At 41.4% G+C, this 27615-nt stretch overlaps 1 protein-coding gene across 20 annotated transcripts in view; it reads right to left on the bottom strand.

Annotated features, from left to right (window-relative positions):
- Window positions 1–27615, bottom strand: part of EPB41L3 (erythrocyte membrane protein band 4.1 like 3) — a 226284-nt gene that overhangs the window by 93956 nt on the left and 104713 nt on the right. The window lies entirely within an intron of this gene.

Here is a 27615-nt window from a genome sequence, read left to right as displayed (position 1 = left end):
TCTCTTCAAGAAACATAACCGATATTTCTTTACACCTCTCTCAGGGACATGTTCATTAAATAACTATCAAAAGAAATGGTAATGAGCTTCAAAGGAGGCATCGTGAGCCATAAATGAAATCATACTCACAATTCACAATTCATTTCACCTATTAAAAAATGGTCTTTGTCATGCATTTCAGGCTTTGTTCCTTTTCAGGTCTAATTTTTTATTCCATAGAAAAAAAATATCAGGACTGGCCCAGTGGCGCAGCGGTTAAGTGTGCACATTCTGCTTTGGTGGCCCAGGGTTCACTGGTTTGGATCCTGGGTGCGGACATGGCACCACTTGGCAAGCCATGTTGTGGCAGGTGTTCCACATATAAAGTAGAGGAAGATGGGCACGGATGTTAGCTCAGGGCCAGTCTTCCTCAGCAAAAAGAGGAGCACTGGCAGCAGTTAGCTCAGGGCTGATCATCGTCAAAAAAAAAAAAGAAGAAGAAGAAGAAGAAGAAGATTATTCTCACCTTTTCCACTTTTTAGAAGTAGCATCTCTTAAATCTCCATCTCCTGACTAAATGACTGCTAAGTTAGCTTCTCTATTAGAATTCACTTCCCTCTCTAGGTGATAGGAAAATTCAGTGGTATTTTACTAAAAGACACAAACCTGAGACTTACTGCAGGAAAATGCTTAATACAAATCTCTGTCATTTACACATAAAACAAGATTCCTATAGAATAACAAAGCACTTCATAAAAGAAAACCCTTCATACCATTTACCTGCCTCCAGGGATGTAGGACTACAACCAAAAAATCTTTTTTAAAAACAAGCTTTTGTTTTTTCTTTTATATTTCAAATATACGTTCATAGGAGAAGAGAGGCTAGCAGACCCATATATACTCAGCATAAGAATTTGTGACTACTGAACACTATCCACCAGTCCACTAAAAACCTTCTGCTTCGAGCAAACTAAAAGATAGTAATAGCCCTGGCCCCTCGACTGGATGCCTCCTATTTGCATTAAAAGAAAAGAAAAACAACTTAGTATCATCCATCTTAAAAAAACACAAGACTAAATCATCCTGCTCTTGGTCTCACATTCCATTCACCCCCATCTCTATCCCTATTTCTTTCCTGTTCTTTAGAGCCATGCTTCTGGAAAGAATTTTCTTCCCATGCTGTCACCACACTCCATCCCACTCACTCTTCGGCGTATTCCCCATTATTCTAGTAAACCTTACTAAGGTTACCAATGACCTCCCCATAAGCCGGTACATCCTAGGTGACATCCCTTCTCACCTTTGAATTTCTCTGTGTTTGATGCTCTCTTGATTTTCCTTAGACCTTTTATGGCTACTCTTTCTCATTTCCATTTGCCTCTTCATAGCCTACTTCTCATACTCTGTTTCTAAACTTTGCAGTTCTTTAGGAATCAGTTGCACTCTTCGAACCCTTTCTTGAGGGGCTCCTGCACTTTGCTTCAAATATAATGACAATTCCAAAATACAAGTTCCTCAATTTGTGACCTCTCTAAGCTTTAGGCCAGCCCTGGTGGTCTAGTGATTAAGATTCGGCACTCTGACCACTGCGGCCCAGGTTTGTTTCCCCGTCAGGGAACCACACCCGCGGTCTGTCGGTTGTCATACTGTGGAGGCTGCATGTAGCTGTGATGCTGAAAGCTATGCCACCGGGATTTCAAATACCAGCAGGTCACCCATGGTAGACAGGGTTCAGCAGAGCTTTTGGACTAAGACAGAGTAGGAAAAAGGACCTGGCCACCCACTTCCGAAAAAAATTGGCCATGAAGCCCCTGTGAATAGCGATGGACCACCGTCTGATACAGCGCCAGGAGGAGAGAGGACCGCAGAGAAAGGCTGGGCAGGGTCCTGGATACAGCGCTGCCGGGAGTCGGAATCGACTGGACAGCACTACAACCACTGAGACTTAGGTCCCTATGTACAACTCCACTTCTCACCTCTCTCACCCAGGTATCTCAGAGGCCCCTAAAAACTGAACACTTCTCCATCCAAACCCTTAATCCCCCCACCCTCCCAAGTGCCCAGTCTGCTCTGCCGCAGTCTCCCCGTTTTAGCAGGTGGGCTGCCACTCGGCCAGCTGCAGGGATCAGGGACACCACTCTCTCCTTACTCCCAACTCAATCCACTTCACACCTGTCAATTTCACCTCTTGAGTTGTGTTCAAAGAAAGGAGGAATCAGGAGAAAGTTTTAGGCAGAGGTTACCAATCAGGCAAAAGCAGAACAGCATGAAAAATCACGTGCACTTACTTGTATGAGGGCATGTGACCTGCTGTGGCTGGAACATAAGGGGCGTGTGAGGAGTGACGAGAGGTGACAAGATGAGCCACGCAGAAGTCAGGTCTTGCAAGGCATCTGGATCTCACTAAGGAGACTCCATTTCATTACACAGAGACCGCTCCGGCAGCCACGAGGATGACTTACATCAAAAGGGGCAGCTGGACTTCTCCATTGTTTGGGCTCAAAATTAGACCAAATTAACAGACCAAGAAGGCCTTGATGGGGCAGCAGTGAACCAGTTGCTCCTCAAAGCACAAAGAGTGGAATTCAGCACTGATCATTATGAAGTCTTCGAAAACTTGACAATAAAGAGTTGAGACGCTAAGCGTGACTAGCAGCAGGGACAATTCTGATCGTTTTTTTTCAAATAAGCTTTTTGGCCATACTAAGTTCAAATCTTGTAAACCAACATACCAACTCATATGGAGTACGCTGACTTTAAGAGTATAGAAGAAGTAGAAAGCTGGAATTTTTACGAAGACAACACAACAATTCAGACATTACTTTCACAGCAACCATGGTAAACCTGCAGGGGATTACCAAGATCCATCAATACGGAGACAAAGATCTCATAACAGCATTGCACACCTACAACTCTGTTCAGAATTTAAAAAGCTCAACGAGACAAAAATGAATAAATGAAGGCCCAGTCACCTATGTCAAGGAATGTGCATTCTGACCGGTTACCTGAGCAGCACACCCGCAGGGCACACAGGATGAGAGAATGGCCCCAAGGGCAGGTTTGCACAAGTCCGCCGGCAGGGAGGGCTTCCGCACGAACAATCCCTGTTTGATGGAGAAATGACCACTAACCTGCAGTCCCAAGGTTAATGACAAGTTTTAAGCTTTAGATGCAATTAAAAATCACAGGTGACTTCAGGAAGATAAAAGGGAAATAAAAGCACTAGGGAGGCACAGGATGGGGCAGGCGGGCGAGAGACAGCCTCAATTCTGCCATGTGCTCTGTGACCTCAACGGAATTTGGCTTCCCATTCTGTCCTAAGAGTCTGAAATTCTAGGATTCCTGAGAACCAGGGACACTGCTGTATTAACAGCAGGAAATCTAAGGAAATTTTGTCCTTTAACTGAAGACAGATACTAACTAACCTTACTGACCACGCGCACAGGCATAAGGCACCTGCAGCAGGTAACTGCCAGCCCTCTGGCGAGAAAGCCAACCTCCCCTCACAGCCAGTCAGCTGACAGCTTCATTAACTATGGAGTCTATTAAGGTTTTATTTAATTCACAGAAGTGATACTTTACCCAGATAATCTGAAAAAGCTAAAGCAAACACTCTTAGTTGATGTAATAGATTGGAAAAAACCTAGTTTATTTTCAGTAAGCGTTTACCTTTTCTTTTTAAACTCAAAAGTATTTGGATCTATATGTGAACAGAAAAATTAACAAATATAGTTTAGAACATAGATAGATATGGTGGTTAGGACTATGTAAGTGTCTACCTTATCAATATGTATTCCTATTTCCAAATCCGACTGGTGCCAAATACTGGGGTATAAAATTCTGTATACCTTTCAAATACCAAGACTATTTGGTTGTTCCTATAAGGCCCTAAATCTGTTTCAGTAAACCAAGGAAGCGCTGGTTTTCCCTCTAGAGGAACAGGGACTTGTGTTAGTGAAGGACCTTAACCGAGTTCAGTGACAGCACTAACACTAGGAGAGGCAGGGCTCCTGAGCTGACAAAACTACTTGCAAATTAAGCCTAGAGAAAGTGTAAGAAGAACCAATGCAAGTTCTGTTCTAGGATGTTAGCATTACAATCACTCTGTTACAAAGCGAAGAAGTTCCCAAAATGGGATTCCTGAACTCCAGAGGTTGGGTAAGGCAGCCTAAGGATCTGAGAGTTTTTTCTGATATTTTAAAGGAAAGCATACATTCAGCAACAGCAGGGCTGCACACACTAATCAAGTTCCTTTGCTTTTGGCTGGAAATGTTATCAGTTAAGGTTAGAAATAGTGGCTACATCATTTCTTCATTTGCTAATACACTGCTTCAACAAACATTTCCTGAATAGCTGTTCTGAGTCCTGGGGATCCATCAGGTAAAGACAAACAAGTCTCTGCTCTGGCGGAGCCTACATTCTAACTGAAGGAGAAAAAGAAACAGAAAAGGTCAGCTACAGATAGACGTCATGAGATAATCCAGTCTAAAGTAGATGAGTGGCTGCGTACATTGTGTGGTTAGGGAGGGCTTCTCCAAGGAGGGGATATTTAAGCAGACATTCAAATATGGCGAACAATCTGCCATGTGAAGATGTGGGGCTTGCGCTAATACTTTCCAGGAAGACGAGTGCCCAGGCCCAAGGAGGAAAGGAGCTTGGTGTGGTCAAGGAATGAAAAGAAGGTGGAGGTAAAATGGGATCCAGGAGGTATGGGCAAGAAAAGTACAAGATGAAGTACAAGATGTGAGGGGGTCACATCCTGTGGGTCTTTGTAAGCCAGTTCATGAAGCTGGACTTTACCTGCAATGCAATGGAGCATTTTAAAGTGAAGAATGATAGGGTCTTATTGATGCTTTTCAAAGACCACTCCGGCTTCTGAGTGAAGAAGCAAGGTGGGAGCAGGGAGAGCAGTCAGCAGGCTAAGGCAACAGTCCAGGTGAAAGGAGAGGGAGAGCAGTGGGCTCTTCTAGCGCTGTCAGAACCTCTGATCAGGGCTTCACGAAGACAGGAGATGGACTGAGCTGGCAGGCAAAATCTCGAATTAATGTGAGATCTCTCATAAACACAGGGATCCCTAGAGGTGAGAAGACCGCAAATCATGCCTTCTCCAACAGGCAGGGAGCCCACTGACAAACAAAGGTCCAGTTTCGACCACTATTCTTCCAGGGGGTGCTCTATCACCTTTAACACAGGACACCATCAGGGAACCTGATGTCAACAGCAACCTCTTCAAAACACCTCAATCAGATGAGAACCAAGGGCTGGCTTTATTTATAAAGAATATATTTTTGTGGATTTTTCGGGGCGGAGCAAAATGGCGGGGTGAGCTGACCTGGGATTCTCTCCCCTCCAAAATACGACAAAAGATTGGAAGGACTGAATTTCAGAAAATAAACATAATGCCAGCTTGTTAGAGACCTACAATACCAAGAAGGTGGAGATCATAAACCTTGTTTACACCTTCGGAGGCGCGGGAACGGTAGGAGAGAACATCGCTCCCTCCCCTAGAGTCTGCGATTGCTGCGGCGCGGGTCAGGAAGGAGCAGGGGAGGGGCTGAGCGACCAGGGGATCATCCAGGACTCCTGCCGCTGATTCAGTGGAGACCTGCTGATGGGGTGGGGGGTGGGGGGGGAGCTTCCGTCCGCGGGGACCCTATGAATCAAGGGCCTTGGGAGACCAGAGAACAGAACTGATCCGAACCCAGAACGGCGCGTGTGAGTAACAGCCCCTCCCCCCTAACAAAGCCAGTGGGCGCAGCCATCTTGCCCCAAGGCGGAGAGCTAACACGCCGCTCTCGACCCCCATCTAGTGGCGACAGGCTGTAACTGCAAATGAATTCTACCACCATGAGAAAAAACCGCTCCTCTACCATCCAGCAATTTATAAAAGCCCCAGACCAGAAGGAAAACAATAAAAACACAGAATTAAGTCCTGAGGACTTGGAATTAGGTAAACTAAGTGATAATGACTTCAGAGCAGCTATAATCAAAAAACTCAATGAGGTAGAGAGAAAGATAGAGAAACAAGCTGAGTTCTGGAGTTACTTCACAAAAGAGATTGAAATCATAAAGAAGAATCAAACAGAATTCCTTGAGATGAAAAACACAATGGACCAGATAAAACAGAATATGGATTCCCTGAATGCCCGTGTAGACAACATAGAGGAGCAAATCAGCATAATCGAGGACAGACAGGCTGAATGGTGCCAGACAGAGGAAGAAAGAGAGCTAAGAATTAAAAAAAATGAGGAAAATCTCCGAGAGATAATGGATTCAATGAGGAGTAAGAACATAAGGATCATAGGAATTCCCGAGAATATGGAAAAGGAAAATGGAGCAGAAAGTGTGCTTAACGAAATTATTGAAGAGAACTTCCCAAATCTAGGGATCAACGGAGAAATGTGTGTAGAGGAGGGTTTTAGATCTCCTAGATTTGTCAATGTAAAAAGATACACCGCAAGGCACATAATAGTAAAGTTGGCAAATAGGAATGATAAGGAAAGAATACTCAGGGAAGTAAGAAAAAAAAAGAGAACAACCTATAAAGGAGCCCCTATTAGACTGTCAGCGGATTTCTCTACAGAAACCCTACAAGCTAGGAGAGAATGGAGTGATATATTCAAAGCTTTAAAGGATAAAAACCTTCAGCCAAGAATACTCTATCCAGCAAGAATTTCCTTCAGATATGAGGGAGAAATTAAATCTTTTCCAGACAAACAAAAGTTAAGGGAATTTGTAACTAAAAGCCCTCCATTACAAGAAATCCTCAAGAAGGCTCTCATACTTGAAAAAAGAAAAAAGGGAGAAAGGGGACACAATCCACAGACTAGGGAGACCGATGGATGGAACCAGAACAGGATAGCAAATATTCAACTATAGCATTAGGGTAAAGGTAAGGAAACTACCAAAACAAGGACGATCTTAGCACTCTAACTACAAATTAATAAGATGAGTTGGAATAAAAAATGAAAATAATTATTTAGGAGGGGAAGAGCAAAGGGTCTAAATCAGTATTGGTCGAGTAAGTAAGAGACCACCAGAGAAGAGACTATATTATACACGAGATTCTAAATACAAACTTCAAGGTAGACACTAAAATAAAGTACAGAACAGAGTCACAAATCATAGATAAGGACAAATCTAAGAAACCCAGCATAAGAAATTGCAGTATTAAATGGATAGTCTAAAGCACACAGGAAAAGAAACACAGGAAAACAAGATAATGAGCGACAGATTGACAGCATTAAGTCCACATGCATCAATAATCACTCTCAACGTGAACAGATTGAACTCTCCAATAAAAAGACACAGAGTGGCAAAATGGATTAAAGAACAAGATCCAACAATTTGTTGCCTCCAGGAAACACACCTCAGCCCCAAGGACAAACACAGACTCAAGGTGAAGGGGTGGAGGACAATACTTCAAGCAAACAGCAAGGAAAAAAAGGCAGGTGTTGCAATTCTCATATCAGACCAAGTGGATTTCAAAATAAGACAGGTAAAGAGAGACACAGAGGGACAATATATAATGATCAAAGGGACACTTCATCAAGAAGAAATAACGCTTATAAATATCTATGCACCCAACACAGGAGCACCAAGATTCATAAAGCAACTATTAACAGACCTAAAGGAAGATGTTAAAAACAACACAATAATAGTAGGGGACCTCAACACCCCACTCACATCAATGGACAGATCATCCAGACAGAAAATCAACAAGGAAATAGTGGAGCTGAATGAAAAACTGAAACAATTGGACTTAATAGACATATATAGATCACTCCACCCTGAAGGAGTTGAATACACATTCTTCTCAAGTGCACATGGAACATTCTCTAGGATAGACCATATGTTGGGAAACAAGGCAAGCCTCTACAAATTTAAAAAAAATGAAATAATAACAAGCATCTTCTCAGATCATAGTGCTATAAGGCTAGAAATTAATTACAAGAAAAAAGCTGAGAAAGGCACAAAGATGTGGAGACTAAACAACACACTAATGAACAAGCAATGGATCATTGAAGAAATTAAAGAAATCAAAAAATACCTGGAAACAAATGAAAATGATAGCATGCCATACCAACTCATATGGGATACAGCAAAAACTGTATTAAGAGGAAAATTCATCGCAATACAGGCACATCTTAACAAACAAGAAAAATCCCAAATAAGCAACCTTAAAGCACACCTAACTGAACTACAGAAAAAGAACAAATGAAGCCCAAAGTCAGCAGAAGGAGAGAAATAATAAAAATCAGAGCAGAAATAAATACTATTGAAACGAAAAAGGCAGTAGAAAGGATCAATTAAACAAAGAGCTGGTTTTTTGAGAAGATAAATAAAATTGACAAACCACTAGCCAGACTTACAAAGAAAAAAAGGGAGAAAGCTCAAATAAACAAAATCAGAAATGAGCGAGGAGAAATAACAACAGACTCTGCAGAAATACAACAGATTATAAGAAAATACTACAAAAAACTACATGCCAACAGAATGGATAACCTAGAGGAAATGGATAAATTCTTGGACTCCTACAATCTCCCAAATCTCACTCAAGAAGAGGCAGACAATTTGAACACACCAATCACAAGGAAAGAGATTGAAATAACAATCAAAAGCATCCCAAAGAATAAAACCCCAGGACCAGATGGCTTTCCTGGGGAATTCTACCAAACTTTCAGAGAGGATTTAATACCTATCCTTTTCAAGCTATTGCAAAAAATTAGGGAAGATGGAACACTTCCTAACACATTCTATGAGGCCAAGATCACGCTGATACCAAAACCTGACGAGGACACCACGAAAAAAGAGAACTACAGGCCAATATCACTGATGAACATAGATGCAAAAATTCTAAACAAAATTCTGGCAACCAGAATTCAGCAATTCATCAAAAGATCATCCATCATGATCAGGTGGGATTCATACCAGGGACACAGGGATGGTTCAACATCCGCAAAACAATCAACGTGATACACCACATCAACAAACTGAGGAATAAAAACCACATGATCATCTCAATAGATGCAGAGAAGGCATTTGACAAGATCCAACAGCCATTTATGATAAAAACTCTGAACAAAATGGGCATAGAAGGAAACTACCTCAACATAATAAAGGCCATATACGACAAACCCATAGCCAACATCATACTCAATGGGCAAAAACTGAACCCCATCCCCCTGAAAACAGGAACGAGACAAGGATGCCCTCTATCACCACTCTTATTTAACATAGTACTGGAGGTCCTGGCCAGAGCAATCAGGCAAGAAAAAGGAATAAAAGGAATCCAAATAGGGAGGGAAGAAGTGAAACTCTCGCTGTTTGCAGACGACATGATCTTATATATAGAAAACCCCAAAGAATCCATTGGAAAACTGTTAGAAGTAATCAACAACTACAGCAAAGCTGCAGGGTATAAAATCAATTTGCATAAATCAGTAGCATTTCTATACTCCAGTAACGAACCAACAGAAAAAGAACTCAAGAATACAATACCATTCACAATCGCAACAAAAAGAATAAAATACCTTGGGGTAAATTTAACTAAGGAAGTGAAGGACCTATATAATGAAAATTACAAGGCCTTTCTGAGAGAATTGGATGACGACATAAGGAGATGGAAAGACATTCCATGTACATGGATTGGAAGAATAAACATAGTTAAAATGTCCATTCTACCTAAAGCAATCTACAGATTCAACGCCATCCCAATCAGAATCCCAATGACATTCTTTACAGAATTAGAACAAAGAATCCTAAAACTCATATGGGGCAACAAAAGACCCCGAGTTTCTAAAGCAATCCTGAGAAAAAAGAACAAAACGGGAGGCATCACAATCCCTGACTTCAAAACATACTACAAAGCTACAGTAATCAAAACAGCATGGTACTGGTACAAAAACAGGTGCACAGATCAATGGAACAGAATTGAAAGCCCAGAAATAAAACCACACATCTATGGACAGCTTATCTTTGACAAAGGAGCTGAGGGCATACAATGGAGAAAAGAAAGTCTTTTCAACAAATGGTGCTGGGAAAACTGGAAAGCCACATGTAAAAGAATGAAAATTGACCATTCTTTTTCACCATTCACCAAAATAAACTCAAAATGGATTAAAGACCTAGAGGTGAGACCTGAAACCATAAGGCTTCTGGAAGAAAACGTAGGCAGTACACTCTTTGACATCAGTATTAAAAGGATCTTTTTGGACACCATGCCTTCTCAGAGAAGGGAAACAATAGAAAGAATAAACAAATGGGACTTCATCAGATTAAAGAGCTTCTTCAAGGCAAATGAAAACAGGATTGAAACAAAAAAACAACCCACTAACTGGGAAAAAATATTTGCAAGTCATATATCTGACAAAGGCTTAATATCCTTAATATATAAAGAACTCTCGCAACTCAACCACAAAACATCAAACAACCCAATCAAAAAATGGGCTGGAGACATGAACAGACATTTCTCCAAAGAAGATATACTGATGGCCAATAGGCACATGAAAAGATGCTCATCATCGCTGATCATCAGGGAAATGCAAATCAAAACTACACAAGATATCACCTTATACCTGTTAGAATGGCAAAAATATCCAAAACCAAGAGTGACAAATGTTGGAGAGGTTGCGGAGAAAAAGGAACCCTCATACACTGCTGGTGGGAATGCAAACTGGTGCAGCCACTATGGAAAACAGTATGGAGATTCCTCAAAAAACTAAAAATAGAACTACCATACGATCCAGCCATCCCACTACTGGGTATTTATCCAAAGAGCCTGAAGTCAGCAATCCCTAAAGTCCTGTGCACCCCAATGTTTATTGCAGCACTGTTTACAATAGCCAAGACGTGGAAGCAACCTAAGTGCCCAGCAACAGACGAATGGATAAAGAAGATGTGGTACATATATACAATGGAATACTACTCAGCTGCAAAACAGAACAAAATCATTCCATTTGCAATAACATGGATGGACCTTGAGAGAATTATGTTAAGTGAAATAAGCCAGCGAGAGAAAGATAATCTGTGTATGACTCCACTCATATGAGGAATTTAAAACTATGGACCAAGAACAGTTTAGTGGATACCAGGGGAAAGGTGGGGTGGGGGGTGGGCACAAAGGGTGAAGTGGTGCACCTACAATATGACTGATAAACATTAATGTACAATTGAAATTTCACAAGATTGTAACCTATCAATAACTCAATAAAAAAAATAAAAAAAATAAAAAAAAAGAATATATTTTTGTGGTCTAAGTCACAGCTCCATACTTCCAAAAAAAAAGCCAATAGATTAACATGAAAAGCTTTGGCCTTTTGGCCGAGACTGTTTTTCCAGACTTCATCTGAGAACCTCACTCATGGCTAAACGCCATGTGACGTCTATGCTTGTTTCTCACATAATCTGGCAGAGAATTTTAGTCCCCGTGAAATTTCAGCATGATTACCAGCACTGAGATGCTGTCACTATTGGCAATTTGTGTAAGTGCTAGTAAAGTTTCCACATGGTCTACACAAGAATCCTGCTGATGTTCCTAAAGGGTTTTATTTAAACGTCTAAGTTGTCTACACGTGCATCCTATCTTGCCCTGGGTTGGACTTAGAAAGAACCACTCAAAAAAAAGCACATGGCAGGGTTTCCCCACAATATATTTACATGTTTTCACTTTGACTTTTTATGTATGCGTCAATATACAGCAGAAATGCTTTCAAGAGCTGTTCCAGGGATAGGAAAGTGCCGTATCTATGTATTTATTCTCAAGAGTTAACACACATACTTGAATTCAGTTTCCTGATAGCTATGTTTATAACAGTTCATCAGTGTTCCCTATCATTGAGATAGAGTTCAGAATTGACTATGACTTCATTTCCCTTAGCCAAAGGCACTCCCACAGTATTCTTGAAGTTTCAAGCAAAAAAGTAAATCAAAATGGAAATTTCAGAGCACCAATGAAGTATGTAAGAGCAGTGTTCAGCCCTTTATGTCAAACTGAATCCTGGAAAGTGTAAGAGAATAAGCTAGATATAGCAACTAATCTTTCCATTTTTTGTTAACTATAAATCACTCTTGCTAAGGAAGAAACTGCCATTATGCCTTCAGTGTGTAGATCACAATTCAAACACAGCATATCTGCTTAACTAAACTCTCCACAAATATCACAAAGTACTGCCTCATCGTTTCCTAACCATAAGTTCACCTCCGACCACCGTGAAGTCATGTTACCCCCACAGGACAGATGGGGGCAGTGAGGTCAGTGCATAACTTGCCCAAGGTCATGTAACAATAAGCACAGAGCCAAGAATTAAATCTGAGTTTCTGCCTCCTATAACAGAGCTTTGTCAATCCACACAAGTTCTGCACTTCAGGATACCAATGACATCTATTCTTCATTTCCTATTCCTATTTCAGAACTGGAGAACTTTTCAAAGTTACTGTTTTATATGATCATCTGTAATTCCATATTGTTAATACGCTACGTTACTCTTCTACTTAACATAAGTTAAACATTAGTAAATTCAAACTTATATAAAATTCTATTTTCTAAAAACTATTTTCACTCCTACTTATCTTTAAATATACATATATAAAAAATATCATGATACTTGTTTATTCCTCTATAAAAAACAGGTTTCTAATCAAGTATGAGCCTTCAGGATTTTGTCCCAGGTTGCCATTTTATTCCTGGAAAACAAAAACAAAAAAATCTTTGTTGCTTCTAGAGAAAATACAAATGGTACTGATTCTGTTCCAGATTCTCAACAATTTATAACTTTAAGCTTGTAGCTTAAAGCCTCAAATGGACAAGCCTAAATTGTAGTCAGTTTCAACTTTGAAAGTGTTATTAGTGGAGGGGCTCAAATTGACAAGAAGCCAATAACATATGTTTCAAGTTATAAATGTCCAACTCTATTGTTTAAAACTTTCAAGAATTCCATGGCTAAAATCAAAAGGAGAGAAAAACAGATAGCATATCTCCTCTATTTTGGTGGCCAATTCTACCTCTGTGAAGAACTTATTAGCAAAAAGATATCTTTGGCACCTCAATGCAGGAGCGTATTCTCCTAGTGCCTAACATCTGACTCTGCATCTGCGAGAAATGAGGTGTGAACCACAGAGAGTGAATAGATTAAAACAGTCAGACTCTGCACAGCCAGCCACCACCAAAGAAGAGCTCTCCAGCTCTTTCTCAAACAGGTCTCTCTCCCACAGAACGGTACATTTTAAAGATAGGGGAAAGGTTATGGCTAAAAACTTCCCACCTCTGCACTTAAGCGAGGGCAATCTACCCTCTGATATCTGGGGTATCGGGCCGAGGATCCATGACTTGGGTTTCTCTTTACAGGTGTCAGCACTACGGGGTTGAGGACAGCTAGAACAATAAGAACAGCTGTCTCAAGAAGACCCCACAACAAACGCCTGCGCTCTCATTCTCTGTCTGTCCAGGAAACCACTGCTTATGAATAGATGACTAACAAACAACAAATGAACGAAAAGGTCGTGTTTCTGAGTCCCCCAAATATAAGACAGCAAAGCAGGGCTCACTGCTCTCCGGGAGCCCCGGGAGCTCAGATGAAGAGCAGAGCACGGACCTGGCCATCTTCTGTAACCACATGCATGTCTCGAGGCTCTGCTCTGTGATTAGCTCCTAACAGCAGGCTTGGTGCAGGCCACCCTAAGCTAGTCACCAGAAGGACACGTGGTGAGAATGAGAAAGAAAACTAAGGGGGAACAGACCTTTCAAGGCCCCAGGAAAGGAAGCTGCCCGCAAACATCTGCCTTTTAAAGGAGGTCTAGGTGGCGAGTCCTGAAGATTCACAGCAGGAGTAACATTTGACCAAATCAAGAAAGAAATGTGGAAAAAAGGGTACTTTATTGCTAAGGAAAAGACATCAAATATATGGGAAAATTCATGGCATTCTAGTATTGCTTCAATTTAATACCTACAAAATCATACAAAGTAACCATCACTGGCAGCCTAGTGGTCATTCAACGTATAAATGACGAATGACTGAATATATCAGCCTCATTTAACTAAGTGTGTCCTACGTCATGTCTATAAATGGTATCTGGGGAAATCAGATCCCATTCTGACCCTAACCCCTTCGGCTGCCTTGTGGTATACTGCACTGGACAGAAACGAACACAAGTTAACAGCTCTCAGCTCTTCCCCACATAGAATGTGCCACATTTGATCAGTTTCTCTTTTCAATCCTGACATTTTCTAGGACATTTCTGGATTCCAAAGCCAAATTAATAGAATTTGGTTTTCCCCACAGTTCCGTATCATGGAGTCTTGGCCACCCAACAGTTAATTAACTAAGTGTTCACAACTCTTATCTTTCACAGAGGAAATGGGAATTCCTCGGGCCTTCTGGATCCTTCTATTTAGACCTTGGGGGTTTTGAGAGGCTGTTGAATTTTTTCATCCTTCAATACAAATGTGAGGCCAAGTATTTAATTATTCTGTTTTACTGTAATATATCAGCTCTTATCTCTATGCTAGTAATGGATGAAGACTTCAAAGAATGTTCTTAAAAGATCTCATTTGCACACAAATCAGCTGCTTGAAAACAGAGCCCCATCAGGCTGTCTGCAGGTGTGATGGGAGGGTCCCCTACTCCAGGGCTGCTCACTGGAGGGCTCTCCATTTGTGCCTCAAATCCTCCTGCTCAGCCCCCGCCTGCCCTCGCTCCTGCCTCCGAGGTGACTCAGCAGATCGAAACGCAGCCATGGTGGGAGCTGCCTTCAGATGTTCTGATTCTGCGGGTTCAATTCCCACCTACGCACCAAAAACTCACTCAAGGCTACAGGTGTGACGTTCCATTTATACTCTTTTTCTCTAACAGGCAACTAAGCCAATAAACAGCGCCTTAAATTTTTAAATCTACCTATTTCCAGTTCAATGAAGATTAACTTAAAACCCTACAGACAAAAGTAAATTTAAATAAAAACTGAAAGGCTGAAATGAAGTTCTCTTAAAATATTTTTGTAGTTTTTTTATGGCCTAGGTTTTTAAAAAAGGTTTAATCACAGCAAAACCTGTTTCACTTCCTATGTTGATAATTTTTTTAATTACTGTACTTTTCACAATGAAATTAGTTTTAAATCCTTTAACTTATACTTTTTAAAATGAAAGCAAAATAAATCTCTCTAGCTGGAAGCTTTCCATGTAAAGAAGCCACACTAATTTCTTACTTTAAAACTCTTTTGCTCATAGGGGTCCTCAAATAGGCAGAGAAAGGGGGCCTGCTCCCCCAAAGCAGACTTTGCCAGAGTCAGGCTGAGATGAGAAAGGTCACAAAACAAGGGTACAACAGCAAAACAGACCAATAAGAAGGGAGGGAAACGCTGGTCCCAACACCTTTACCAGGAACGAGTCACACAGTTTAGGACAGCATGACAGCTTCCAGGACCCCACTGGTGTTTCTGATCTAGCCAAGGAAAAATGAAGGGAGAGGGGAAGAAGATTCAACTGTCCCCAAGAGCAAGGAGTCAATTCTTTCTGATGGAAGGGATGGGCTGTCACAGAGGCCACGCAGTTGGAGAGGGTACCGCCAACCCGAACCCCAGAGAGGCTGTGAATTAAGCCGGGGCGGGGGTGGGGTGGGGTGGGGTGGTTTCCACATCCAGACTCACCAAGAGAAGACAGAGTTAAGTGATCAACCGAAGTGTTACGAGTGATCATCTCTAGATGGTTGATTCTGCCTTTTTCAGATTTTCTACAAAAGTATTATTTTTATAATCAGAAGAAAACAAATTAACAAAATATTTTTTCTTAAAAACATATTTGCCACTTCTTTAAAATACCCTTTCAGCTAGGTGATAACCCTAATATTTTAACTTAGTTTTTTTTAAAGAGAAAAAGGATTAATTCTAATATAAGTTGTTTTAATACTTCTGAAATACATCTATTTATCTTCCACTAACATAACTTTGTAGCACCATTCAATGGATGGAGCAAAGCAGTGGTTTCAGGTCTGCAGAGGGTACTCAGACCACCTGGGATCAGAATCAGCTGGGGCTCAGTAAAACTGCAGGCGCAGAGAATTCTTCGGAGTACAGATGCCTGGGTTACCCCACCAATCCAATCAGAATCCCTGGTGGGAGGTCTTGAGCAACAGGGAATTTCTAAAAGCCACCCTGGGATCCTAAACCGCAGGCTGGGTTGAGAACGGTGAGACACATGTCTGCACCGCCACTAAGCGCCCAGGCAACTCTTACAGTAAAGGTTACTAACCACTGGCCTGTGAGTGAGTTAGCCCTAATGCCACTGAGTGACCACATTCGGAGACAGAAATGACAAGCAGACAACAACAGACCATAGGCCCTGGTCAAGGCCATCAACTTGTGCTTATTTTGATTACTGTCACAAATCTGGCCCAGCAATCTTATTACTTTTTGCATTTCATATATGTATATGCCATTTTCTTTTTGCTGGTCTATGGAAAAGGTATATGCAGACTAAGTTTCTGAATTTAAGAGTTTCACTTTAATAACATGCAGTACTCAGTGTAACTGTCTCTCACAAGGTTACGTTTTCCGGTCTCAGTCACACTCAATCTTCTTTCCACAGCATACAAAGTAATAACTGGGGGAAGGCCTGTCATCTACCTACATCAGTGATGACTATTACTGAAATAAGGTTGAGGAGATCTGACTTCCTTAACATGGAGAAAATCTTATTTCCTCTTCTTTCCAAAGAAATAACTCCCTTAAATTGAAATAGGGTTCCATTGAGGAGAGAGAATTGGAGAGGAAGAGAAAGAAGAGTGGATAGGAAAAAGGGAAAAATAAAACCCTGCTAATTATAATTCACAGGTTGCCTTCAGTTTTCTCCTTAGAGATCACTCCAGTCTGGACACCCAACCAGCCCTTAACCAATGCTTTTAATTCAATTCCACATAAATTGCCGAGCACTCACCGAGTCAAGGTCTTGGTCACCTCACAGAAGAGGTAACAGATACACCAAAATCTTAATTTTTAAAAAAAGCCCTCATGACCAAACCTTTTATTTACCCGATCTTAGACATGAAGAAAACTGGTCAAGTCCTTCTCTAATAACATCTTGACCATATTCTTTTCACCCTGACAGCCCTGTGGTACTTCCCCCTGGGGAGGATGGGAGTGCAGCCAGCAGTGGTCTAAATGGATTTCAAGCAGCTTTCACCAAATTCAGTCAATGATCTACAATAGCACAACTGAGAATTACGAATCTAGCATTTTTATATCTTGAGAAACACTGGTTATGAAAAGAGTATAAAACAGTAACGAAATGAGGGCACAGATGATAAGCTACTCTCTATTGTTTCCTACTCCTATTCTTCTCCAGCTGGATTCCTGGCACTCTGGGATTGAGAGGCTATCTCTTTGCAAGCAATGAACCAAGAGTTCTCCACCCGTTCCTCCCCTGACACAGCATGAAGGGCAGCCACCCCTAAGCTGTGCTAACGCTCGAGCCTCATGCTCATCCTCAGAACATAAGCTCCAGTAATCACGAACCACTAATGGTGTACAGCTCTCCAAGAGCTCCACCAGCTCTCGAACGTACTGCCCCTGGCTCTAGAAGCCTCCAATCCACCCACTTTCCCCAAGCACCATGATGCTTCAACGTTTCAAACTCAGTTCTGACACCCCTCTACTCCAGTCTTACCCAGAAACAGTCTCCACCAGGCAACCACTGGACCTGTACACATCCTAGCACCACGTGCATCTCACTGTGTGTGTAACTTTGCTTCTGAGTCTCTGCTCCCAGACACAAGATTCTTAAGGGCAAAGACAGGTTTTTCACTCTCACTCTCAACTAGACGTCTACCTCAAACCTACCGTGTACAAAACTGAAGCTCTGAACTTTCTCCCCCAAACAGATTCATCCTCGAATCTTTCCCCAGTGGTCAATCCATCTTTCCAGGGCCATAAGCCAAAGAAAATACAAAAACAAGCTAACAAAAATTTCCACACAGTCCACACTAAGTTCCTTTAGTAAATCCTGCAGCTCCACCTTCTCAACACGCCCAGAGCGCCACTTCACCCTCTGCTCTGCCACCTCACTCAGCCCGTTCTCTTTGCTCGCCCAGTTTCTCCAGTATCCTGGCCTCTGTTCTTGCACTCTGTTGTGTTTTCCATACAACAGCCAAGTCAATGCTTCTGGAATATAAATCAAATCGTGTTATTCTTCATGCAAAATTCTCTAATAACTCCACATCTCACTGAGACTAAATTCCGAAGTCCTTACATCTCACTTAAAGAATACTCCATGAACACTCCCGTGATATCTCCTCTCTCACTCACCCAACGCCAGCCAGCCTCCACGACCTCTCCACCTTCCTCTGAAACCTCAGGACACTCCCACCCCAGCCTTAGTGCCTGCTACTCCAGCCTGGAACGGTCGTCTCTGGCTCACTCTCCCACCTCATTCATGTCTTGGCTCAAATTCACTTTCTCAGGGGGGCCCTCCCGGTCAACTCCCTCCACTTTCTAACCCCTTCTCGTTCTGTTTTTTTCCGTAACACTTATCACTAATCCGATATACGAAATCTTTCACTTATTTACTTTGCCTTTTATCTGTCTCCTCCCACTGGAGGCTCCAAACCCCACGAGGGCGGGGATTCTCATGTGTTATATTCACTGCTGCACCTCTCTTGTCTAGAATGGCATTTGGCGCAGCGCAGGTGTTCAATGACTAGTTGTTGAATATATGGACTCAGCTTTGAGTCTTCGGGCACTTGAGTGTCAGGCACTTAATACGCATTCATCAGGTTATGCTGGCTGAATTAGGACACCCATCTACTGAATTCCTGAAATGTTATTTTCAATTGTGCTGTCCATTTCCAGTCAATTTCTGGGCAAAATGTCACTACAATAGGCATATTTATCAAAATTCTTAGAATAATTTTTCATAGGAGACAGCGCAACCTAGTGAAAAGGGCGTGGTATTGATGTCAGACAGATATGAGCGGGAATTACAGCTATCCCACCTACTAATTGTGTGTGCTTGGGCAGCGTGACCTTGCAAATCTCAGGCTCTTCATCTTTAAATGAGCCAACATCTACCTCAGAAGGTTACTGTGAGGACTAGAGATGATGTACATAAAGCATCTGGCATGTAGCGGATCCTCAATAAATTACAGCTATTACTACTGTGGTTGTTTTTCTTACTAATTTCTCAGAACATTATTAAGAAATTACCCAATGTGAACTATTCTTTAATATAACAGGAGGTGGGACGAAAGTCCAGATTTAAAGAAGCCTTGGTACACCAAAGGAGCAAGGCATATCTGGGTCCTTGACTAGAAAATGCACAGTCACTGTCCACTCCAGGACCAGTACTTAAGAAAACAAAGGACTGGAGCCTTGTCCTCCAGACACATGACAGAATCACAGATGTTTCCTCAACTCGCATGTATTCCTTCTTTAGGGCCCCTCTAGAGCAGGGCTGAGAGACAGCATGAGGGTCTCCAGATCCTGGGCCAGAGCTCACCCTCCTCGAGTTCACCGCTAAGCATGGTCCCCAGATGCATGGAACCTGCAGGGCAGTTTGGATGGGGGGCTGACTAAGGCCCAGCCCCAGTGCGCCCTGGGAGAAGCTAGGATTAAAAGTGCTGGTACACTAATAGGTTACACCCATCTCACGCAGAATGCACTCATTCCACATCTGTCTGAAAGAGGAGCATGCCATTCTGCATAAAATCAAAAAGGCAAAAGTGTCTATTACCCAGAAAAGCACTTTAGAGAATGACCCATACATCCTGTGTCCTGCCCTCAGGTCCCTTATAGTGTCTCCCTCCTGACGAGGCTTCGCTCATCACAAGCTCATACTCCTCGTCCAGGCTCAGAAAAAACCACACAGCAACCAAAGGATGCGGAAAACATCACTATGAGATCCAAGAGGTACCACACAAATGGCCTCGCTCAGACTCAGCGTTAAACAATTCGGGACGAGCCTCTTCTCTTCCAAAAGAGATTAACGATAAAAGACAAAAGGACATTACTATTTTGAGAGACATTTATAAGCACCATTAATGGCTTTTGCCAATTGGTATTAGTCACTGATCTCCTTTGAAGTGTTAAAACCTAACAGATTATGTCAAATTTTAGCTGTCACTTACCAGCTCTGTAAATTGGAGTACGTTACTTAAACTTCCTAAAAATCAATTTTTATCAATTATAAAATGCAGGTAAAATACATCATCTTCAACTGCCGAAAATTAAGTAAAATAATGCACATAGAGTAGCATCTAATATAGCACAACACACGCAGGGGAGGCACTCAATAAATGGGTCATCATTATTTTTAAAGCAGAGGAGCAATTCCTCTCGTTACTATCTTGGGGCTAGAATTTATTCCAATATTAGTGAGGAAAAAAGAATGAACACTTTGTTAAAATCCACTGATGATTTGAGCAAACTTTCCTAAAACTTATGAAATATTATCTCATCCTATAGAGCTTTATAAGCCTTAAGGATTGCTAGTGCTAATACAATCATAATTAATAACCAAATAAAGGGACAGGTTGAACTCTCTCCTCGTCACTATGTCAGAAAAATGAGAGCAGCAGCTATCAGTTCTGCACACTTGTCATTTCCAGTAACACACTTACATGAACTCCGCTGAAAATCTGAGCTGGGTAGATAATTATTTTATCCCAGGACTCTCTCAGGAGGAAGATAATATAAAAGAGTTCAGACAAAGGTTACATGGGACAAGGATGCCTTTGGTTAGCCAGGAAGACAATGAAAGTAAAGTTTCTGGGTATCAAGAAACTGCAGCTAGAAAATCATAATTACTAGAGCCTAATTCTTATCTGATCCTTTAAGTACCTGTCTTCTTCATTTAGCTTCCAGAAAGCATAATAAAACAAAAAACATACTCGATTTTCCAAGCTACGTTCTCCCACTTTGATGGAGAAAAAGAGAAAAATTAACTACAGTATAATTTTTAGATTAACATTATCTAATACAGAAGATATACCTCCCACTGAAACATCTTCTCTTCATTCAAAACTTTTGCAATATATTCCTGATTCCATATTTCTATTTTGACCACATATTCCCTCATTTCTCATCACCACATATCTGCTTCTTACGTACAACAGCATCTAGCAAGAATCAGTTATTTGATGTGTCCATTTCCTAAGTCTGATAGCAACACACAGACCAGTTAAGCAAAGATCACATGGAAACATAAGAAAGCACACTGTATTTAATAGTGAAAACCCTCATATAAGGGTCACAGAGACTAACCTAGAAGAGGCCAGATTTGAGAGCCCAGTCAGGCAAACACACTTGAAGGTAATAAAAGTGACAATTTGATAACATAATCAGAGACCAGCAATGCTAAGAAATTCTTCATCAACATTAAGACTGGTTTTGCATCTGTGTGAAAGGATGCTTTAACTCTGAGAAGAGAAAATAAACAGAGAGGACACTTCGGGAGGCCAGTGCCAGCGGCAGAGGAGAGCTCAGATCCTCACCTGGCCCAAGCAACCCCCCTCCTACCTCCCACGGTGGGCATTCATTTCCTTCAGCTGAGGATTGAGGCGTAAAGGACTATACCCAGGTGTCCATTGTTGGCGACATGTGGACACCAGTTAATCCATCAGAGGCCTAGGACAGCAGGGTGTGAAGGAAGAGAGTTACATGTGGCAGGAAGGAAGAAACGGTTGGAAATTTAAACAGGAGCGAAGACATTACTCTTCCTATTTCATGGTTTGCTACTTGAGAATCACTCGCATCTAAAAGGAATAGAAGAAGATCAAAAAGTTAAGTCTCCAGGCGCCAACCGGATACGCTTCAACCAGGGGTACTGGCTCTCACCATGAAACTGCGGAATTAGCTTCAAATTGCTCTGCCCACCTTCTGTTCCAAGGCACTTTGAGTAAATTTCTACACTGGGATTTTTGCTATTATTCTGCTTTGTTTCAGTATGTAACATAATTATTCTAATCATTTTCTTTATAACCTCCGTTCATTCATAACCATTCTCTCATTTAATCTACCATTCAATAACATTTATATGCTATACGTTGGATCCTAAGGATGAGACTGACCTTGTTTTTGATTTGGCCTACTTTTGATTTTTACCACTGAACCACATGTAATACACCGTGATCATTAAAATAGCTAAATACACACAAATGAGTGACTTCTAGCTAAATATCCATGTAGACCCAGGTCAGGAGGCAGTGGTACACCTAGAGCGCACACTCTCACCTCACCCTACAGATGCGACATTTTAATATGGAAATCAGAGAAAGCTGGTGATGCAGTATTTGTTTTAAAATAATACTTGAGGGCTTTTACTCCTGAAAAATAACTCTTTTCACATCAGTAAAGTCATTAATGTGACACGACTACATAACTCTCTAATTTTGCTATAAAACTAGTTTTGGGGATCTAAGGAAGACTTGCATCTGTAGGGTATCTGGTCTACCAACAGGCCCCCATGTCACGTGGTCCGGGGAGGGATATGAGCTGACACACTATGCTTAGTAGTGGTGATAAGAGGGCCCAGAGGGCTCAACTTTCTCCCTCAAGGATGCAGGTGAAGCATCATTCCTTACACAAAACCACACGCAATTCCCAGGCAGTTCGGGAGCCCCTCCATCAGCGCTCAGGAGCAGGGCCCAAATTCTGAGAACACTGGCCACCCTGCCCAGCCAGTAACCCAGTGCCCAGCCAGACCACAGCTCTTCTTAAGCAGGGGGTGAGCAGTTGTCATCTTTCTATCCAGTGTCTAGCACAGAGTTTACAGATTTGTTCAATAAACATGCAGAATAAATTAATTTAGTACTTGTTTTATTTTAAAGTATATCTCATCCTTCAAATTTTATCAGATAAAATTAAATTTATATCAATATTTCTTACTTAAATGCTAGTTCCATTCAGTTATTCATTTAGGAAACGAATAATGAGGGATAAAAAATTCATTGTAGGCATCAATCTCCTAAAAAAAGAAGAATATTTGAAATAACCATACTTGTGTGTTGTCTTTTTATTCAACTGAGCAATAATTTCGCTCCACAACCAGTCAGCATTCCAGAAGTTCTGGGATACGTGCTACACAGTGAAAGCACAAAGAATGAGTAATCTATTTTCACCCAAGACCTCCACTCTCAATAAACCCAGAGGCAGACAGTGCATTATCATCCACGTGCTCCCACTTCTTCTTGCCTGCAGTGGACCTTTTGGTAAATTTGATTTTCATTAGGACTTCCATTATAAGGGAAGGAGGAAAAAACAAAGTATGTGAAATTCAAGCGAATTAATCTGACTTATCTCCAAGATCTCCTTAGAAAAACTGAGTTGAAGAGATGTAAGAGACAATTAAAGGAACTGAGCCCTACCTTTTAACAGCTGTGTTTTTTGGTAGGTATACCCAACTTTCCCTTATTTGCAGAGGTAATCAAAGGCTCCAATTTTGGGTTCTCCCTTCTTTAAAGAGAAGAGACTGGCTTTGGCCCAGATTTATGGTTGTTTTGCCTTTTTTTTTTTAACAATGATTCTAACAAAATCAAGATAATTTTTGGTCAAACATGTAATCTATATTTCACAATACAAAACTGAAGATTTTTAGGGTTTCTTTTCTACATTTACCACATAAAACGCTAAGAGTAATTTTCAAAGTGGTGATGTCCAGTGCTTACTTTTCAAGGACCTTCAGCATTCCACCCTTCCAGACACAGACAGAAGACCTCCTGGGTAGATCTATACACCAGGGACAGGACTGAAAAATCACAGAGGACTGTCTTGCTAGAGAGTAAGAACCTATGAAAATTAGCCTGTACCCAAATCATTTCAAAAAGTTTCCTATTCAGAGTAAAGTAATACTTGAGATAGCTTTCAATAAGACAAGGAAATCAGAGTCAGAAGTTTCTTTCTGGTCAAATCCAGGAATACAAGAAAATAGGTTTGGAGGAATTAGAGAGCAATTAGACTGGATTATATTGCCCAGCTGGTTGTTCCTTTAACTAACACAGCACTATGTGTTAATGCTGGGTTCATAATGATGGACACAAAAGACATGGCTATAAATTCTCACCCTCAAAGATCTCATAGTCTAGAGAGAACACAGACAAGCAAACAGTTCTAAACAGAGCTGAGAAATGTCATGAAATGGGGAAGTCCTGGATGCGACAAGACGTAGAGAAGGGGCACTCAAGCTAGACTGGGGAGATCAGGAACTCCTTTCAAGAGAAAGTGAAATCTGAGACCCAAAGAAGATAGCAAGTGAAGAAAGAGTGGGTTAGGTAGGGGGTTGGGCGTGGTAAGATGGAGGAGCCTAAAGGGTCCATGAGGCATCAGGTCACAAAGGGAACTCAAACACACAGCAGCAAGGAAAGGCAATTCAGAGGTCTTGAGCCTTGGGGAAGTAAGGTCCGAGTGGCGTGTTAGACACTCATCCTGGCTAGAGAGTGGAGGCTAGATCAGGGAGTACACCTGGGGGTGAAAATAAAGAAAGGAAGATCAGTGAGGAATGTGTTATGATGATCCAGGCGAAAGAAGAGGGCATGGATAATTACCATGTCATGGAAAGGAGAAGAATTTCTGGGGGGCAGAGAGAATGAGGATCTTTAGCTTTCCCTACTACTATCTCCTTCATTTACGACTTCCACCATAAGAACCTCCCTTCTCATCTACCTAAAATAATAATCTAAGTTAAAAATGGCGGGCTATGCAAATAAAGATGCAAGACAAATTCTCTGGTTCCCCACTTCCAAATGGCCTACCTGGCTACACCCCACCTATATACAAATGCTGGAGCCACCAGTAGGGAACAGCATGTACTCCACAGAGAGGGGACCCACAGAACATGGTGGGTCAAGGAAAGCACACTGAGCAGGGTGCCTGGGCGTCAGTGGACGATGCATGCATTCTCTGGGTTGGGGAAGGGGCTGCAGTAGTTAACAGTGCTCTCTCCCAAAAATTTCTGGTTCAACTCTTTCAAGGCACATAGAAGGATCATATGTCCTTGTCAGTCTGGGCCCCTTGGTTATTACCAGGAGCAAAGACCTCTTGTCAAACCACAATGCACATATAGCTCAAACAAGAAGCCAATCTTTGTTCTTTGAGGCAGCAGAGATTTGGGATTGTTCTGGCAGCACAATCTTGTCCATCCTAACCAAGTGACTGGTCAAGGCCATATGTCTGGTGCAATGAGAGGAGAGAAAGCCAGGTATGTGTGTGCTGAGTTTGAAGGACCTAGAAAAAAAGGAAGGGTAGGACAGTCAGATTAAATTGAAGGTGGCAGCCTCGAAAATGGAAAGACTTTTCTCTCATTTAAATATTTATGGAGCATCTCCTCTGTGACTATGTCAGGCAACTGCTCACACCATTCACTGGTCTCCATCTGTTACACAGACCAACACAACAGACAGGGTAAGGGAACAGACCCTACAGTCAGATTGCTTGGGTTTAGCTGGCTCCTCGATTACTCAGCTGTGTAACTTTGGTTCAGCTACTTAACCTCTCTGAGTCTTAGTTGAGTAAACAGAGATATTATTCATATCTGCCTATCTCACCAGCTTATGAGGATTAAATGAGATAATGAATAGAATTTATACAGTTTGGGACATATAAGTACATATTAAGTACCCAAGCATTAGCCATTATTTATTATTTATATTTCAGATTCCTAAACCCAGTATGTACGGAATACAGTATCTTACAATAATAATGGCTTATCAAAGGTAGGAAATCAAGATAATTTTAATGTCCTAACAGAAACCTGAGGATAAAAACAATATAGTGAAGCTAAAGCTGCATTTTTAAACTTGAAATTCACTTCCATAAAAAAAGTAATAATGACTTTGGTTTGGTTAATAATGACAGAGGCAAAAGCATAATTAAAAGGTTACAAAAGTGGAAGAAAATGAGCATTTTCCTCAGTATGTCTTGTGTAGTCAATCACAAGTTGAACAGCAACAGAGCTGAAATCAACCCTCTGCAATGATTATTTCAGCATGAAGCTCTTCTTCCTTCCTGCCCAATCTAACTGAAACAGAATGCCAGAACAGCTGTTACCATGGTACCACCCTCATCACTGACGACTGACGGGGCGATGGTGCTTTGCCCTTCACAAGATAAAGCAACAAGAAAAGCTTAGTGGATACACACGTTTATATCTGATGCCAATCACAAATACTGTAAATGTTTTTGCACTTTTTATAAGAGTAATTTGAAAACATAACCAAAATAAGATGTCACATTACGTAAATGGTAAAAATATAAGTTATAAGATTACTCATGAAATACATTTTCTTCCTCCATTTATACATAAGCATTACAGTCCACCTGCAAATAATTATTTCATTTCCAAAAGTTTTCTCTTCTTTAAAAGACAAGTACATGAACCTAGCCTTATTTGCATCAGATATTATTAATGTATATCTTTTATATTTATCAAGCAATGTCAAAATATTAATGAAAGTTACAAAGAAACAATATATTTTCAAATGAACCTCATCAAAATTGCTAAGTCAGAGAAACGTATTCATTCAGAGGAATCATTAGCACTTCCTTGGTATGACTTTGGTGCTGAGGGTGTTTTTTTTAAAACAGACGGACTATTCTCAGGCCACGTGTTTCTGATAAGAAGGTGGGATTTCTGTGGTCCTAGACTCCATTAGTGCAGACAGGGCACAGCTGCGCCCATAATACTCTGATATTCCCAATTACAGGTATATACTGTTTATTTCAACGTGCACTGAAGAGCTGAGGGTTCAAACCCACAATTCTGCACTGTAAAAGGGATGCCTACCCGCCCTCCTCACAGGGCTTCTGGAGCTGACACTATTACAATGCTTGGCCATCCATTCATTATCACTCAGATCAAGTAGGGAGACTTTCACAAGCGTGTAAAGCCAACATGTGCTGGACAGGACACTTTATTTTTATTCTATATGCGCTTTGGCTCCCTGGTGCCGAGGCAAACAGCTGTCATTCACATGTAGGCCTCTGCTAACACTTTCTGTAATTCCTAAGGGGCTTCCTGGCCTATAATTAGGCTTTCCAGCTGCCGCAGCGGACACTGCCGGGTGGAATTTAGGGCTCTCTGCCTTACAGCAGTCCCTTAAAAGTCCTCTTCAAGATGGTACTGCTGGAATGACATCGTTTAGAATTCAGCTTGGAGAGAAAATATGAATTCTTCAACCATTTGCTATGAACAGGTCTGTTCTACGAGAAGTTTGCTTTAAAATGAACTCTGAGCCAGCCACACGAGTAGGGAATTGAGACTAAGCATAAAAAATGGGGAAGTACAAAATAATACCAGAAACTTCCTAATTCAGAGTTGCAGAGAACATCAGTATTGACCCAGTTACAACAGCTCTCTCAGCCTTTTACGTAATTCTGCCTTCCAGGGACCATCACTAGGATTCAGTGAAATGGCACAGCAAGAGGAACTAACAGAGAGCAGGCAAAAATCTCACCCTGTTTCAAAAGACAGCTGGCAAGCCAAAGGCAGAAGCAAGTCAAGAAGTAAAAGAGGAAGCAAGCTTTAAACTGGAGTAAGTCTTTAAAACTAAAAAAGGTCTGACTTTTAAGAAAATGAAAACCTTTTCAAAACACATAGCACGGTCCACCACCCCCCGACTGTGGTCCAAGTCATCATGGGAAACAAACGAACAGGAGCAAACC

The sequence above is a fragment of the Equus asinus genome, chromosome 7 (genome assembly GCF_041296235.1).
Source record: "Equus asinus isolate D_3611 breed Donkey chromosome 7, EquAss-T2T_v2, whole genome shotgun sequence".
In the NCBI taxonomy this organism is placed as follows: domain Eukaryota; kingdom Metazoa; phylum Chordata; class Mammalia; order Perissodactyla; family Equidae; genus Equus; species Equus asinus.
This window is presented reverse-complemented; position numbering and strand designations above follow the sequence as displayed.